The sequence below is a fragment of the Trachemys scripta genome, chromosome 7 (assembly GCF_013100865.1).
Source record: "Trachemys scripta elegans isolate TJP31775 chromosome 7, CAS_Tse_1.0, whole genome shotgun sequence".
NCBI classification, from domain to species: domain Eukaryota; kingdom Metazoa; phylum Chordata; order Testudines; family Emydidae; genus Trachemys; species Trachemys scripta.
Window position 1 is genome coordinate 22671527 of NC_048304.1, and position 15519 is coordinate 22687045.

A 15519-nucleotide genomic window follows, 5' to 3' on the forward strand; every position below is an offset into this window, starting at 1 on the left:
TTTATATTAACTCCTTGCCATATTCATTAAAAACATAGGCTTGGTACCATGCAAACTGGGTTGAGAAAAAATAAATAAATTATAATCTCTCTGTTGATCAAATTCATGCTTCATGATGGCCTCAAAGACTAGCTCTGCACTGGCCTGTTGTCCTTTGGGCCCATGCACCAAGTCAAAGTCAGTTTGACTTTAGAAGGAGGGTTTAGAGCAAAGACCTGAGAACCAGAAATCCTATTTCCAGGCTCTTCCATTGACTTGCTGCCCAAGTTTAGGAAAGTCACTTTGTCTCTGTTTCTCTGTCTGTGTTCCAATGGGAATAATAATACTTAATCTTTAAAACACTCTAAGACCCTGGATATGAAAGCAAAGTAATCTCATTTTGTGAAAGAAAATGATTAGTGTTCATAAGAGTCCTACTTATTTGCAGCAGAGAAGAGATTCTTTTTGCCAACGGTCCGATCCTGCTCTCATTGAAGCCAGCAACAAAAGTCTAGCTTGGTCTACACTTAAAAATTAGATCAACCTAGCTATGTTGCTCAGAGCTGTGAACAATTTTGCACTCTCAGCACTGTGGTTAAGTTGACCTCACCCCTGATGTAGAAGCAGCTAGGTTGATGGAAGAATTCTTCTGTCAACCTAGCTGCTGCCTCTTGGAGAGTTAGTTTAACTTTATCAATAGAAAAAACCCTTCTGTTGATGTCTACATTACAAGCCCTACAGCGGCATTGCTGCTGGTATAGCATTGTAATGTAGACAGCCTCTCACTTCAAACAGGACTACTTATATGAGTAAGGTGAGCAGTATCTGGCCCTAAGTCTCCCTAAATACACATATTTAAAAAAAATCTTGTGTTTAAAAATACACAGTTTGAATATGTTTCAATCTTTTTCATTAATGTTTAAAAGGTGACCCCTCCTAGTTAGTGTTCTAATTTGAGAGCTGGCTGTTTTAATGAAAGAAGCAATAAATGTTAAAACCCATAGAAGAATATTCCTACTGAGAATCAGAGGCATTGTGCATACAGAAAACATGAAGCACACACCCTTCAAAGATAGACAATTCAAAGCTAAAGGCTGAAACTCCACCCCAAAGCCTTGTCTTCCTGACAAAAATTGACCAGCTATTCCAGAATAACTATTCCCATATAATTTAGTTATTCTAGAATCACTGTCCTATGTGGACACTCTGTTCCAGAATAAAAATGATTTGTGGAAGGAGTAATTATCTTGGAATAGTCACTTTTATTCTGGAATATTGTCCACACAGGGAGATATTCCAGAATAGCGATTGTGGAATACTTATTCTGCCATGGCTAGGCCTGTCAATTTCTCCATGTAGACAAACCCTAAGTATCATGACTGTTACGCTCAGAGGTTGCAGGAGGTAAATACTGCAGTACTTGGGCACTAGAGGCACAGTAATAGCTTCTCTTTATCCATGGCACATATGGGTATTTTGAAGACTATATTTTAACAACCTTCCTTTGTCATGTGCTTTCTCAGTATTTCCCTTTTTGTGTTGTTACCAATATTTGTTTCTAAATAGAAGCTTCCTGTTATATAATTAGCCTGTTTGTCCTGCATGATTCATTCACATTGTGAGAGTGAATTGCCATGTTACTACTGAAGCACTTGAAGGGAAATCCTGTCCCCGCCATTATTAGGATAGACAGCTTAACAGATCTGTTCTGGGACGGTATTTCCTGTGTTACTGTGGTGTGGTTTCATGTAGCCATATTAGTACATTGATAAGATGTCAGTCCTAACAGTAGAAACAGGAGTTTTTCAGTGCATAGTATGTTATCGAAAGATGCCTTAAAGGAAAAGGTTCTAATCTTTGAACTTTAAAATACATAAAAATAAGCATATGATAACATGGTAAATTCTCTTGTATCTCTTTGTACAGCCTTGTATTTCAAAAGTGCCTATCTATTCTTTTCTCATTTTACTGATGTTGGCTACATAATCCACTTTACAAACCTGGCATAATTGTGTCATGACTAAATAATATAACAAAAAGACATGGTAATTCTGTGGCGGATGGAGTGGTGCTTTATTTTGGTAGTCAAACTGGAAGCATTGACTGAAGAAGAGGTGCTATTGTGTGGCTTGGTTCTCTTGCTGCTTTGCCAATTGACAAAGCATCATCCATCATGTTTTGCATTCCAATTTATCCTTGCATGTTTCTCAGCTCATCATAACATAATTATGTTTCAGTTTCTTCTCGTCAGGGGCCGATACTTTCTTTTACTAAGACAACAGCTGCACAGCACAACCTTGATGAATCCCCATAAGGGCAAAAATGTGTCTGCGGTGTTTGTTTCTGCCTTAGCAACCCAAATGTTAAAGCTGCTTCTGCTTCTTCGTCTTCTTCTTCTTCTTTTTTTTTTTGGACAAATGATGCTATTGCTTCTCAAATGCACCCAAGCCTGGTGCTTTCATAGCAGTTCTCAAAGTGGCACCCATGTTGTTTTATATTGTAATTTGTACTTGAAATGTTAAGCATCCTTGCTGGGTTGTAATTTTTAAGTGTTGAAAGGCTGATTCTGTGGAATTGCCTTTTATAGGCCCATAAACACTGACATGGTATTTTATAGGATCATAATTACTGATATGGAATTTATTTTATGAATGACTGAAAATCATCACAATAGAGGCTTCCATCTCCCTCTGTTGTGCTTCTGCGATACATGTGAAGTAGGCTTCAATATTGTATATGGCCTTATTAAAATACTTAGCTCTTACATAGCCATTATCAGTGGATGTCAACGTGCTTTGAAAAAGAAGATATGTGATAATCTCTGTTTTATAAAGGGGGAAACTGAGGCCTGGAGCAGTGAAGTGACTTCCTAATGTCAGAAGCAAGCTGGGAACAGAATCAAGTCTCCTGGCTACCAGTCCAGTGACTGGTTCACTGTATCACAGTATTTCATGTCCTGGAGTAAATTTCAACAAAATGAGACTCCATCTTTTGGATCATACATAACATGAATGTTGTGACCCTGTCACACTCCTGGCACTCTTTGGAAGTGTAGAGATGTTTGCTACAGTGTCCTGGCCAAAATACGGTTTGAATGATGTAACAGGGTGGTCTGTCCCCTTAAAGGTAATGGGGATTAGGGGGTCAGCCAATCCCTGTTCCATGGCATAGCGCTGTTTGGGAGTTCTGATGAGGGCCTAGGAAATGGCAAAGGCAGATACTGGGAGAGAGGAAGTGGTCCTAGGGAAATAATGAATATTTGGGGGAAAACTCACACTACTGTTCCTTTAAAGGTCCGGGACCAGGAGCCTTGTAGTGAAGGATGGAGCAAGGCTCAACTCTCCCATATATGCTGCCTCTTGCCCTCTTCCCTCACAACAAAAAGACGGTAGAAGGGAAAGGACTGTTTGCCTGCTGATCCATCCCAGCCCAAGGGAGAAAGGACTGAGGGGGTGAGACCTGGTCTCCAAGCCATGGAGGAAGGTTGGAAGACTGCACCCCACCAGAAATGCCTGGGTGGAAAGGACTTTGTTAGGAAGGTTTTGTTTTGTGTTCTGTTTGTTTGAAAGACTTTGTTGACAGTTCAGGTGGAACTGGATGAGGGTAATTTAAAGGGGCCAGCTGGGAGAAGCTGGCCTAAAGCAGAGTACAGCCTCATGGAGGAGGGATGTGGGGAGGTCACAGACCTACAGAGGGGGGCTTTACTGATCCCATTTCCAGGGAGTGTTAAGGCATAGCTCTATGAAAGAGGACTGTGGGGCCCCCAGAGGGCCAACAAAAACTGTTTGTAATGACTCAGTAAATTAGCCATCCCCTGTCCTGTCCCCGACAGAAGGGAGTGTTGTTTTACGTACTTGACTGTGGGATTTATTAGGAGAGTGGTTCTCAACCAGGGGTATGTGTACCCCTGGGGGTATGCAGAGGTCTCCCAGGGGGTACATCAACTCATCTAGATATTTGCCTAGTTTTACAACAGGCTATGTAAAAAGCCCTAGCCAAGTCGGTACAAAGTAAAATTTCCTACAGACAATGACTTGTGTATACTGCTCTATCTATTATATCAGCAGTTCTCAAACTGTGGATGAGTTTGTTTTAATGGGGTCGCCAGCGCAGGTGTTGGACTCGCTGGGGCCTAGGGCACAAAGTCAAAACCTGAGCCCCGCTGCGCAGGGCTGAAGCTGAAGCTTTTAAGTGAAGTGAAACTTGGGGTACACAAGACGAATCAGACTCCTAAAAGGGGTACAGTCGTCTGGAAAGGTTGAGAACTACTGTATTAGGAAGAACTGAGGATGAGGTGCCTGCAGGGCCACTCCATGCTATGAGGCAGTGCTCTAGAGCAGGGGTTCTCAAACTGGGGGTCGGGACCCTTCAGGGAGTCGCGAGGTTATTACATGGGGGTTGCGAGCTGTCAGCCTCCACCCCAAACCCTGCTTTGGATCCAGCATTTATAATGGTGTTAAATATATAAAAAAGTGTTTTTAATGTATAAGGGGGGAGGTCACACTCAGAGGCTTGCTGTTTGAAAGGGGTCACCAGTACAAAAGTTTGAGAACCCCTGCTCTAGAGAATGCACCCTGCCACAGCTGCCTCTAATTCTTCCTATAGTTTCACTTTCTGGGCTGATCTTTGGGGGTTTGTTACTGCATGCTGTTAAACAGCTGCTACCTTCCATTCCAGGGGTCGATGCATTTCAGCAGTAATAGTAATAGTAATAGTGAAATAACTCCTATAAGCAGAGCCAAATCAGGCAACCATGAGGAACTCCACTCCTGTGAATAGTTCCATTTATGCATAAATATGTAAATAATGTAGTCCATTTAGTTTCTAATGTGCTTTGAGATCCTTCAGTATGAACGGCATATATACCTGCTGTAATAATAATTTTTGTTACTATCCACCACGTTAATTCCTGGTATAACTGGATGAAACTCCCTTTGGTGTGGATGGAAGTTGCACTCACTTATGCCGGGTTAAATATAGCTCTTCTTATATCTAGCCAAAGAATTGTGAGTACAATTACCAGCCATTCTTGTGTGTTTAAAAAAGACAACTTGTTTATGGCCTTGGTCCTTACCACATATTTATGGATCACTAGTATCGGTATAGCTGGATAACTTGCCATGCATTATTTCTTACCTATAAAAATGTGTGTAAATTCCAGCGGTGGGAATACAATCAGACGTCTCTCTAGGTTTTCCCGCATTCATATTTGGTTTCTTTGCTTAATCCACTTACACATACCAATATATGGCTGTATAAGATGTGAATTTTCTTTAATTTATGTGCAATAATTACTTCCTAACATCTGCATAACAGATTTTGTAGGAAAAGTAACTCTGCAACGTTAAAAAATAAATGTATGAAATCTTTCACATCTCTATTACTGGGTTTTGTTATCCACAGCTGACTGGATACATTCCCAGGAAGCTGGTTCAGCAAAACAGCTGCATTAGTGATTTAACTGTGGGCCTTAGACTGCTCCTATTTACACCAATGTAAATCAGGAGTGATGCTACTGAAGACAAAGGAGTTACACCTGTGTGAAACTGGTGTGAAAGGAAAAGTAAGCATTAGGGTACAGAACAACCAGGGAACATTCAGATATGATGCATGATGGTGAAGGATACTGTGTTAGGGCCTGATCCAGCAAACACTTCCTACCAGATACATTGCTTTCCGGTGAGGTTATTATTATTTAATAATTTTATACTGTGATAGGGTCTGGAGGCCAACTAGGTCAGGGCCCCATTGTGGTGGGCACGGTACCCTAGTCCCATGGACTTAAGTGAAACTACTTTTGGTAGTAAGTACTGCACTCAGTAGTGAGTATTTGCAGTATTGGCCCCAAATTATTCATTCTTATTTATATAGTGTCTAAAATGTTCTGGGTTCATTATAATTTACTGTGTGATTTGTAGTCCTGGGAAATTTATTCATTGACATTCTTTCAACACTGCCTTAGTACAAGTGATAATTAATCTGGTTTCAGAGTAACAGCCGTGTTAGTCTGTATCCACAAAAAGAAGAACAGGAGTACTTGTGGCACCTTAGAGACTAACAAATTTATTAGAGCATAAGCTTTCGTGGACTACAGCCCACTTCTTCGGATGCATATAGAATGGAACATATATTGAGGAGATATATATGCACACATACAGAGAGCATAAACAGGTGGGAGTTGTCTTACCAACTCTGAGAGGCCAATTAATTAAGAGAGAAAAAAAAAAAACTTTTGAAGTGATAATCAAGCTAGCCCAGTACAGACAGTTTGATAATAAGTGTGAGAATACTTACAAGGGGAGATAGAGTCAATGTTTGTAATGGCTCAGCCATTCCCAGTCCTTATTCAAACCAGAGTTGATTGTGTCTAGTTTGCATATCAATTCTAGCTCAGCAGTCTCTCTTTGGAGTCTGTTTTTGAAGTTTTTCTGTTGTAATATAGCCACCCGCAGGTCTGTCACTGAATGACCAGACAGGTTAAAGTATTCTCCCACTGGTTTTTGAGTATTTTGATTCCTGATGTCAGATTTGTGTCCATTAATTCTTTTGCGTAGAGACTGTCCGGTTTGGCCAATGTACATGGCAGAGGGGCATTGCTGGCACATGATGGCATATATCACATTGGTAGATGTGCAGGTGAACGAGCCCCTGATGGTATGGCTGATGTGATTAGGTCCTATGATGATGTCACTTGAATAGATATGTGGATAGAGTTGGCATCGGGGTTTGTTACAAGGATAGGTTCCTGGGTTAGTGGTTTTGTTCAGTGATGTGTGGTTGCTGGTGAGTATTTGCTTTAGGTTGGGGGGTTGTCTGTAAGCGAGGACAGGTCTGTCTCCCAAGATCTGTGAGAGTAAAGGATCATCTTTCAGGATAGGTTGTAGATCTCTGATGATGCGCTGGAGAGGTTTTAGTTGGGGGCTGAAGGTGACAGCTAGTGGTGTTCTGTTATTTTCTTTGTTGGGCCTGTCTTGTAGGAGGTGACTTCTGGGTACTCGTCTGGCTCTGTCAATCTGTTTTTTCACTTCAGCAGGTCGGTATTGTAGTTTTAAGAATGCTTGATAAAGATCTTGTAGGTGCTTGTCTCTATCCGAGGGATTGGAGCAAATGCGGTTATATCTTAGAGCTTGGCTGTAGACAATGGATCGTGTGGTGTGTCCTGGATGGAAGCTGGAGGCATGTAGGTAAGTGTAGCGGTCAGTAGGTTTCCGGTATAGGGTGGTATTGATGTGACCATCGCTTATTAGCACAGTAGTGTCCAGGAAATGGACCGCTTGTGTGGATTGATCTAGGCTGAGGTTGATGGTGGGATGGAAATTATTGAAATCATGGTGAAATTCCTCAAGGGCTTCTTTTCCATGGGTCCAGATGATGAAGATGTCATCAATGTAGCGCAAGAAGAGTAGGGGCGTTAGGGGATGAGAGCTAAGGAAGCGTTGTTCTAAGTCAGCCATAAAAATGTTGGCATATTGTGGGGCCATGCGGGTACCCATAGCAGTGCCGCTGACTTGAAGGTATATATTGTCCCCAAATGTGAAATAGTTGTGGATGAGGACAAAATCACAAAGTTCAGCCACCAGGTTAGCTATGACATTATCAGGGATACTGATAATTAATCTGGAGCTTTCCTTTGAGAAGGGGAATTTTAACCAAGGAATGTTGAAGTCAAATACAAACTAGAGCACCTCTCAAGAGCCCAGTACATTTCCAGTATTGGACTGACTTCTACTCAGTTGTAAAACAATATACAGTTGTATTACCAGAAATCTTATTATTCTGCCTTGTAGATGGGCTTTCAAGTAGGGCAGATATTAAACCTCTCTAGGCCTCTACTGCTTCCTTTAATGAGCCGATTTGTTAATTATTTGCCAATAACAACAGCTACTGTTACAGTATGTGTGAGCTCAAAGAATGCTAGCAGTGAATATCGGATCTTGGATGTAATCTCTGATTACTCTTCTAGCAAATGCACAGGTAGTTTTGTAAGTGATTTGGACTCAGAGTATCCGCAGTGGCTGGAGGGTTGGCACACATCGTAAGAATATAAGAACGGCCATACTGGGTCAGACCAATGGTCCATCTACCCCAGTATCCTGTCTTCCAACAGCAGCCAATGCCAGGTGCCTCAGAGGGAATGAACAGAACAGGTAATCAGCAAGTGCTCCATCCCCTGTCGCCCATTCACAGCTTCTGGCAAACAGAGGCTAGGGACACCGTCCCTGCCTATCCCGGCTAATAGCCATTGATGGACCTATTCTTTATGAACTTATCTAGTTCTTTTTTGAACCCTGTTATAGACTTGGCCTCTATGTGGATTCATACTGGAGTTCCATGGATAGGACCCCTTGTACGCCAAGGCACAATGGACCTAAATTATGCAACAGATACCCATCAATTCTGGGGCAGAAAACCCTCTATTCTATGACAATGATAATTAAGGCTATGATTTAGTCATGGGTAATTTTAGTAAAAGTCTAAGCACTATGCCCAGCAGTAAGCGTTTGCAGGATTTAAGACTTTTGAAAATATTCTGAGGATGCCCAGCATGTCTCAGTATAATATGAGGACACACTTGTGCAGATAGCCCAAAGTTTTAACACTATCTTCCTGTTTTGGTTTGCTTAATTCCATGTGAAATGAATTTTTTCCTCTCAAAGAGTTTGAGCTGAACAGTCTGTGCAATAAGAACCATATGCCAAATCTCAACATGCCTGAGGGCCATCCTGCATCTTCCAAAGAGAACCTTTTTTTAAACCAATTTCCGCTGAAATACTGGAACTTCACCCATTTACGTACGGCAAGGCCCTTCTTTTTTGATCTTTGAAGGCAGCAGTGACATGATGGCTGGATAAAGCGCTCATTATAATTCTGGATGCAGTGCAACACATTTTAAAAGCTTTTTACTTAGAAACTAAATAAATTTGTTAGTCTCTAAGGTGCCACAAGGACTCCTTGTTGTTTTTGCTGATACAGACTAATACGACTACCACTCTGAAACCTGTATGCTATATATATATTCGGAGGTGTTTTTTATTATTACTAGGAGCATATGTATAAAAACATGATTTTTGTGTTTTTGAAATCAGTAATTCATTGGCTTCTGTTGGTTCTGTCTTACTTGAATAATTAGTATCATAATACACTTTTATACAGGACCTGTGTACCCTGTGGCAAGCTGGACCCAATTTCTGTAGCAAGGTCTCCTGGTTTCTGAGGTTCTCTGGGCCTAAATTCTGCAGAAAACTGGAAATTCTGTGGCACCTTCAGTTAATGTCAACTTCTACTGATTTTAAATATGAGTATGAATAATGAATTCATTGCAGTATCCCTTGTGCTGTTCATTTTTGATGATATTTAAATGAATTTTACATTGCCTCAGATTTTCAGTCTGCTGTACATTTTTGTATGGACAATACACAGTTGTATGTTGGAACAAAGCCAGAGATTTTGGCAGCAACTTGGAGTTTTTGGCACCTGGGAACATATGGCACCCAGGATGCAGTTGGGACTTTCACAATGGAGAGTGGCTACATTTCTTCTCTTCCTCCTTGTGGACAAGGGTGGAAGGGACTTGAAATTTTGGGATGGTATGTGCCCGCCTAATTCCCCACCACAGCAACTCTTGACACAAACATTGTCCCAGTTCCCCCTGTATCAACAACTATGGTTAAGCAGAATTAGCTAGATATCGCTGCCGAAATGATCAACAGTGAAACAGTTAACAATATTGACATTTAAGTCATCATTAAGTTTCAGAGTTAACACATCACTACAATTAAGGAAAATCACACATCATAGAGCTATTGTTTCAAGCCAGTCTGTTTGCAGACTCAGGAAGATGAGACAGCAATTTGGTTCACATTTGGTAGTTTTCCTTCAAAACAACAAAATTTTGAAATGTATTGTTTAAAATGAAAGCTTAGAGCCTGTTGCTCAAATCTGCAACAGGATGTGGATTTTGTGGCAGTGCTGTAGCTACAGAACTTCAGAATACAGGAGACCCTTTTTAGCATCTTCCACGTAAGGATCTCACAGCACTCTGAGTACTAATTAATCCCTGTGTTGTAGGAAAGTATAATTATCCCCATTTTACAGATGAGGAAGAGAGGCCTAGAGAGGTGAGAGGCTTACCCAAGGTCACAGAGAAAGCTGAGGCAGAGCTTGGATCAGAACCCAGGGCCAAATTCTTCCCAGGTATAACTTCACTGGAGTCAACTGAATTACACCCAGGACAAATTGGCCCCAAGTCTCCTAACTGTACCTTATCCAAACAACACTCTTTGTTCCTTTATGACTTATGGTCATAATCCTCTGTTTCATCACAACCAACTCCAGAGCAACCAACTGAAGGCGGGGCTGGGGGAAGCTCCTGGTACTCCTCGTCCAAGAGTGTACTGGGGCCATTTAGGGTATGTCTCCACAGCAAAGGAAACCCCCGGCTAGCCTGTGCCAGCTGACTCAGCCTCGCGGGGCTTGTGCTGCAGGGCTGGTTCATTGCTGTGTAGATTTCTGAGCTTGGGCCTGAGCCCTGTGGAGTTGAAGCCTGCGGCCCGAGCCCTGCGAGCCCGAATTGGCTGGCATGGGCCAGCTGCGGGTTTTTCTTTGCAGTGTAGACATACTCTAAGTGGCTGCTAGTTAGTCAATACACTCTTGGAGTTATAATGCCTCCAGCTCCTGCTGTTTCAGACTGTGCACCTCCTCTCCCCACTTTCAATATAGTTCTGCTTAATTTGGCCCCATATGTCTAATACAATTGCAGCTATACTATTCTTTCATATAGTAAAAGCACTAAAAATGATGTACAGAAACGTATTTCTGCAAAACTCATTAACCTTACACTGTAAGCTTCTTTGCATTTCCTTTCCCACCTCAGCTGATATAAAGAGTTGTTCTGTCCTGTCTCATCAGCCTCTTCCCGCTATCTGATTAGTTCACTCACATCACAATTCTTTGTGCTATTCCAAGTCATTTCCAGAGAAAGAACCATGATGCTGAGATGCTGGATTGTGGCATTCCTGCATGAAACAGGCTGAGGGACAAGGAAGAGGAAAACTTCTCTTTATGTACAAAAGGTTTAGTCCTGCCCTCCTTACTCAGGCTACACATTTGCGGAAGTCAATGGAGGTTTTGCCTATAAGCCTCAGCCAGCACATATTACTCAGTAATAACCACTTATCCGCAATGCTCAGAAAGGAAACCCCCGAAGAACTACTATACATGGCAGTTACATGGGTTGTTTTAGTTTTTTTAAAGCCACCTCAATGTGATGGAGGCTCCTTTTCATGTAACAGACAGAAAGAACCTACAAATGAAACAACATCGAGCCCTAAAGTGCAGAACTGCAATTTGCATACTTCGGGGCAGCTGCTGTGTCTGTCCTTATTACCACCACTGGGGTGCTAATTTAGCCACAACTTTCTCATTTATTTAAATGAAAAAGCAGCGGGTGGCTGGCATGCCACATTAGCTGCAAGGCAAGCCGGGAATCAAGTTGACAGAGCTAGAAAGAGATTTCAATTCAGAGAGACTTAGGGGTCTTGCTCCCTGGACTGGTAGACACTGGCAGGTTCAGAATTGCCCTTGGTCTACAGTATAGGTCAACACTTATCTTAGGGAAAAAATCAGTATTTGTATTTTGACTGAAATGGAGAACAGATAACAGGATTGAACTGGAATTCTCCATTCAAGTAATCTCTCTCTCTAAAATATATCTTCATCAAAATAGTCTTGTCTCTACAGCAATATAAATAATTAATACTACTCATCTGTGTGTGTACAGCATCTAGCGTAATGGGGTGCCGGTCTACGACTAGGCTCGTGGTGATACAAATAGATAATAATACTCTTCCGCACTCATTCCTTCTGCTACCCTCTAGTGTTCTCACATTGTAAGTGTATTGCATTGACTTGCTCCTTCTCTGTTCAGCTGGCCTCCGGTACAACAGTCAGGTACTCTGCTTGTGCACACCGGCCCTGGTTCAATAACGTACTTAAACATGTGCTTTACTATAAGCATGTGAGCAGTCCATTGTCTTCAATGGGATTACTCACCTGCTTAAAGTTAGGCATCTTGCTGAACTGGGGCCATCGTGCTGTAGATGATTTCCCAGGGGAAGCAGTAGCGTGCCCCATGTCGTAGAGAAAAGGACTGAACTCTAGAAGAGAGAAAATATTCAGTCACCCTGGGCCACATGTGGAGAGAGTCTGGGCAGCCCCTTCTGCACCAATTTAGACTCCATCTAGACTTCCTTAGGCCTTTTAGACCCATGTTCACTAACATGGAACCCAGATGTAGTCCACCCCAACCCACAGATCTGGAGCCCCAAGGAACTCCCGTGTAGAGTCTTCTGTGGGATCTATAGAGGGGAGTGGACAGGCTAGGGAGCCATTCACAGAGGTGGAGGGAAGCCTAAGGCCTTATAATTTTAGGCTAGAACTTTGTGAACCAGTTTAATGAAACACTTGTGTGAAATGATGAATTTGTCAGCTCAGCACAGGCAGGAACAAAACCACTGAGCAATGACAGGATTGATAATGAGTGAAGACAAGGTTAAAACTAGCATGTAGGTCTGAATGTTTGAATGGTGGCAGTAAAAGAAAGTGATCAGATGGTCATGACCCTAGATTGGCAAGGAAATTAAACTATGCTGTATTTTCTGAAGCGGGTATAAAAAGTGACCAAAACCCCACTACAAAAAACAATTAAAAGTCACAGTTGCTTGTGTATCTACCTGTCACTAACCATGACACAGAGAAAAACTATATGTATGGAAGACTTGCATGTATAGCAAATAAGCTACACTCAAAATAGGCTTTTAGTCATGGATGAACTGTAACTATAGTGCATTCAATCCTGCTCTCTTTACTCAGAAAAATGTACTTCCTGGAAGTCAATGTGTGTTTTTCTTAAAAAAGGAGGGCAGGATCTGGTCCATATAGCTTGGTATTCACTAATGAGCAATGATCAGAAAGAAAACCCTCTGTTCATGCCAGTTACATGGAAGTTAGTATGTACTACATGGACAGTGCCATGCAAAACTCCACACCAAAGCCCCAAACCCAACCGGGATTTCCACTCCTTTATATTTACCTGTACATCTGCCTTTCTATGTATGTATCAGTCTTTGTATATATCAATATCAAATAATACATTAACCTCTGCACCTCCCTGTAAAGGCATTTATATTTTAAAAATGTTAAAAGAATCACTTATTTGTCCTATTATCACAAGTGTTTTTTCCTTTTGCTGTTATTACTAATTTGCTGAAGTTAAGTAAAAACGTTAGTCCTCACCCACTCCTTAGTCAGTCATATTATACTTATAATCACCATGACAACAGATAATGATCTCATAAAGGAAGGATTATGACTCAATTGTATGAAGAAGAGGAAGACAGGGTAGGTTTACACTGAAGAAGAGTTTTAATTTAAGCAGAAACATCTTGGGCCTGATTCACCACTATGTTACTCCAGCTTTACACAGGTAAAACACCACTGATTTCAGTGGAGTTACACTGGCATAAAACTAGAGTATTATAGTGATGAGTCAGGCCCCTTGATTAATTTCAATTAATTGCAACAGAAATATTCAGAATTACATTAATGACAAAAATAAATTTGTTTTAAAAGCCTCGGTTAGTGTTTTTATGAAACAGGCTCATTATCCAAATTAGCTCAAGAAATGCACCCAGAAGTGAAACATGATTATTATTGTCAGCAATATGATTTCAAATAAATATAATTTATTACATAAGCAGTCTGTGTTAACCACCAAGATACTATAAATTGTTCCATTTAATAGGGGAACAAGGCAAATTGGGGGATATGGTTCACTTTTATCACAGCTGTGGCTTTTCATCCCCAGTCTAATGTTCCTTCTTGGCTTCTAAAAAAAAACTATGGTGTCAGACTGGATATTTTTATTTCTAAGATAAAGCTGAAGTTTTAACAAGAACAATCTAGTAATTTATACAACCATATATCCATGCAATGTGGTCAACAGAAAAGAGGAGCAGGCATAAAATTTTATCAGCTTAATTTTTTCTTAGTTCAACTAGAAAATTCTATGGCAATTTTTTATATATGTGTTTTTTGATGGGACAATCATCTTAAAAGCAAACAAAATCAGCGGTAGCAGCTGAGTGCGCCTGAGTGTTCTTCCTGGTGCTTTTGAAAAACCTATGATAACAAACCACTGAATGCAAGTAGCGGAATAAAAAATCTTGATAAGGAAACATATTTCAGTTTCAATTTTCCAAGCTATTACAATTAATCAACCGTGTGTTTAAAAAATAAAAAAGAGGGGGGAAAAGATTTTCAGTACCATGAGACCTGCTTTAATATCCCTTTCAAGTAAAACTGGAGGCATAAAATGAATCCATTGTGTGACTTTAATTCTAAGATAGATCTTTTCTGTCCTTGCTTCAAAATATATTAAGATTTAAATGATTGATCGAGGGCCTTCAGATTCTCCTCTAATTTAGCCTGTTTTACACTGGTGGAACTATATTGGCTCATATCCTCAGCTGGTGTAAATCGCTGTACTGTAGCTTCATTGACCTGGCCTCTGACATCAGGGGATTTACTCCTGATTTGCACCAATGTGAGAGGAGAATCAGACCCTCATGTCTTCATATCTAAATCTCTAACCTAAAATGTCCTTCCCTTTTTTTTTCTGCTCAGAGCTGAGAGTTAAGGTCTCAAAGTTCAACTTTGTTTAGGAAACACCCCAAAACCCTTTAGTTTTAAAAATTAATGCTTCCCTTTTAAAAGGGCCCAATGTCACTTACTGAGCTACCTCAGCTTTAAGTGACCTGGTAAGGGCAGAAGAGAGGGATAAACGGCGGGTGGGGGGGGGAGGAAAAGCGCCTCTTGGACGCTGCAAAGCCATTGTCCCTGATTCTGAGCTGTGTCCAAGCAGAATGCAATGCAGCTTAGGGAGTGGTTGTGGACCAAATGATGGTGTTCACCACCTTTCTGGCTTCCCGAATTCTGGGGCAGATGGAGACCAGTTTGATCCCTGGCCTAATTTAGAGCTACCTAAAGGGCCATTACAGAAGCCAAGAATAACTGGAACAGAGAGGTGTTTTGGCCCAATGCCCGTGACAAGCCCTCTATGTCAGGGATTGTAAGTGGGTGGCATAGAACTATAATGTGGCCTCTGTGCCTTCCAGGGATTTTCCTGAACTGGGGAATATCCAAGGTAGTTGGAGTGGCACAAAGCAGGAGGAATGGAGTTGTGGGGGCAGAGTCAGGGCCAATAGGCCTGAAAGAGTTCATACCTCTGTAATATAGGAACTGCAAAAGGCACTCTAGAAATAAGAGAATATTCTGTACTGACAACACAGTAAGGGCCAAATCCTGCCATTCATACTCAACTGGAGTTGTGCACATATATCTGAAGAAAAAGTTTGGCTCTTAGAATTAGGGATGGAACTCTATCCTTAATTCGTCACTATGGTAGGTCAAACCCTAGTCTAAATGTGCTTGGCACAGTGGCATCCCATACTCTCGGGTTTGGGACGGAATCCTACCCTATGA